Source organism: Dermacentor andersoni, chromosome 8, assembly GCF_023375885.2.
Source record: "Dermacentor andersoni chromosome 8, qqDerAnde1_hic_scaffold, whole genome shotgun sequence".
Taxonomy (NCBI): Eukaryota; Metazoa; Arthropoda; class Arachnida; order Ixodida; family Ixodidae; genus Dermacentor; species Dermacentor andersoni.
Window position 1 is genome coordinate 152,650,425 of NC_092821.1, and position 3,354 is coordinate 152,653,778.

The following is a 3,354-nucleotide window of genomic DNA, read 5'->3' on the forward strand; positions in this document are numbered from 1 at the left end:
AGTAGTCAGAGCCTGATTCCTCGAGTTTTCCCCACTGTGATCGAGTGGATGGTCTCGGAAGTTTCAGTCGCCTTGCACCCCACTCATGCGCGCCTCGTCGTCCATGCTTCCGGAGAGCGCTCAGTGTCATGAAAACCGCAGCCTGCTGCGGGAATACGCCAGGTCGTCGGCAAGTGCAGAGCCGTCCAGGCCTCGTGAGCCCGGGTCCAAGCACCCGTCAAGTTCACACCCCTGCACTGTAGCCGCCTTCACCTGTTCCAACCGCCCGACGTCTCTCCGCTCTCCACAATTGTTCTGCTCCGTTCTTTAGCTCCAATGCTTCTCGCGGAGACTGAACCCGTCACTATTAATCCGGTCCGTTCAATAACTTCTTTATTATGACTTGCTTGAACTCTAGCTCCGCCAGTTTAAGTCGTAACCCTAGTATCCTTGTCTCTAATTCCAAATGCGTCTTCGCAGCCTCTCGATCTGCGAGCATCTCCTCGTGAGCTTTAGTTTAATTTCGCGCCCTGCAGCCCCATGCGTTCGCCCAACGCCAACAAGCTCTGCCGCACGCATCACCATTACTGTAAGTTCGGGCAGCCTCGAACGAACGGTTTCGTCTCTTTGCACTGAGGCTTTATATTTAGCAGGAGTACTTGCAGCGTAACAGCCAGCTTCGTCCTGTCGCGGACGCCATTTGTGATGATAAAGTTCTTTTAAGGGATCAATGAAACGCATGCATCCGAGATGCTTTTAAAAAAGACAAGGCTGCTTGGAAACACACGAAAGCTGACTTTACCAATAACAGAAACCGACACACATTTTAAAACACCACGCAAACTTGGAGTTACGCTAGGCTAACATTACATATCAAATGCAGAAAGATGGTCAAGGCCCGTCACACACTAATAAGCAACGGAGTCAACAGATACGTCACTAAGTTATCAAGGGATAACAAAAGCTGAGAAAATCACGAGCAAATAACGAATTCACCAGTATGCTGTGATGATATCGCCTTTGAGCAGTCCAGTTCAAGATGGCGGGAACCACCTGAGGCAGTAGTCGGAGTTGAGTAGCCAGTTACGGGCAGCCTACATGACGATAGGCTCGACTGTCACCTTGTGGTCTGGAAGTAGTCATAGCGGGACGTCCCAGGCTCTCCACGAGACAAGCAGCGATCGAGTGGAAGTCGTTGGTGCCGGCGATCCGCTCTCCCACGGTCTCGTCGCCCAGGTTCAGGAGAGCCGCCACGGCCCTGCGAAGATGCAAGGTCGTCGGGAATTGAAGAGTTGGTTGCTGTTACTATCGGTCAGCAGGGGCAGTGACCTTCTGGCCTCTCCCAGTCCACTGCGACGAATCGCTTCGTAAAGCTGACAACGCGCCCCCTCACGAACAGAATACCGGCGCCCGCAAGGCGAGACACGTTTGGCGGACCGAGTATTGTTAGCTGGTTCACTTCACGGACCAATGGGAGCAAGATAGATAGAATAAACTTAATTCTCCAACGGATAAGGTGATCTACCCACCCCCCGACACGCAGGTCAGGGGGCGAGTGCCGCCGCCTCAGATGCAGGCTGGGAGGTCTTGGGTCCCAGCAGCCTCTTCAGCCAGTTGGACGAGCCGGAGCTGGAGCTCAGAGTCCGAGCTGCGCAGCAGGGTCTCCCAGGTGTCTCCCAGGAGAGTACGGACATTCCCATATTATGTGGTTGAGGGTCCTTCTCGCCCCACAAAGATTGCACCTATCGCTCCTGGCCTCGGAGAACATGTGGTTCGCCATAACAGGGTGCGGATACGTATAAGTTTGCAGTCGTCTCCACGCGACTGCTTGTCTGTGGTTTAATTTCGGGTCTGGCGGGGATACCAGTCTACGAGCCAATCTCTAATGCTGCGCGTGATCTCCCCATATTTTCGAATGCGCTCTCCGCTCCCTCGGTCATCGAGGGGCCCCGTAGCGGCTCGGCGGTAGAGATCTCGAGCCAGCTCGTGGGCCCAATGGGAGCAAGAAAACTGGAAAAGGGTGTTCTACGGCGGTCCCCCACGGACTCCGGTAACCGCCACGGTCGTTTGAGAAACGCCCCAGCTAACTGCGGGGTCACCTCAGAAACCAAGACGCGCCAGCTTGATTCAAGCGTGACAACCCCTGTCTACGAAGCCCCTTCCTTTCTGTGTGTTCAGTAAAACAAAGGTGCGAGAGAGAGTGTGTGAACCCTCACCCTCCAATGCGGGTCCTTCGATAACTTTGGACGCTCCGATTGGACCTAGGGAGGACAGAGGGGGTTTTAAGCAGCCGTTTTTTGGCTCCTCGGTGTGCTTCGTTTTAGTCATGCTAGACTGATGAGATGTAATGGTTTCCACTCTTCATGTAGATTTGGTAAATAAATCCAGTACTCCGCGTTCTCTATGAGAACACGTTCCTCCCTTCAACAACGTCCTTAGCGTGGATGAGCCAGAGGACAGTATGGGCCAGCTACCCCTTTCGACATGCCCGACCGTAACTCTTTCACTAGGGACAGGCCTCGCGAGCCCAGGTCTAAGCACCCGTCAATCTCGCGCCTCTGATGTTGATGAGCTTTACAAATGACACGTACCCACCGTGCATCTCAGCCGCCTTCCCTTCTTCCAGCCGCCGACGTAGATGATGATTATGCTGAACCTGTCATCGCTCGCACCCACAAACGGTGATAGGCCAAGAATCGGTAGCCAAAGAAAATTCTTATTTGAAAACGAGAAATGCAAAGTAAAAGAAAAGAAAAAAAAGAAACGTTCCGTTCTCTCTCCTCTTTCCTTTCTTCTTCACCTTCGGCGTTTGCATCCCGTGTAATTGCCAATTGATGCTTGTTTCCCATTTTTCGTTGCGACGCTTGGCGCGCTCGTGCCAAACTCGCGCATCGTGTCGTCTTTGTCATCGTCTATTGCTCCTGGCCACCCGACGCACTACGTTCGCGTCGTCTCGCACACTTCCCATATAATAATAATAATAATAATAATAATAATAATAATAATAATAATAATAATAATAATAATAATAATAATAATAATAATAATAATAATAATAATAGTTGACAGTACTGAGATAAACGTGACTCATGACGTACGCATAGAGTGTACGTTGACATGGAAGTATTTGCCTTTCAAAGTGGAGCATATATTATGCCCATGATCCAATACATGCAAAGACGAGACGGGCAGCCTTTTCTTGAATGTTGCTCTGCACTGTCGCTCACCACGGAGCCGCGAAGGAGGCCACGTGCACGCGCATACACTTGCGCGAAGCGGTAGAGGCGAAGACAGGCGTGTTGATCCCGACTAAACTTGGTACAGGTTCAGACAACAATGCTGGCAAACGCTTCGCCGCTGAGCAGTGTTGACAGC

The 3,354-nt window shown here is 51.6% G+C and overlaps 1 long non-coding RNA gene across 1 annotated transcript; it reads right to left on the reverse strand.

Annotated features, from left to right (window-relative positions):
• Positions 1 to 759: 759 nt before the first annotated feature.
• LOC129383234 (uncharacterized) lies at positions 760 to 2,921 on the reverse strand. Its single transcript, XR_008611117.1, has 2 exons — positions 2,571 to 2,921; positions 760 to 1,237 (listed from the first exon to the last, which is right to left on the reverse strand). It is a non-coding gene; the product is annotated as an uncharacterized lncRNA (long non-coding RNA).
• Positions 2,922 to 3,354: the final 433 nt, after the last annotated feature.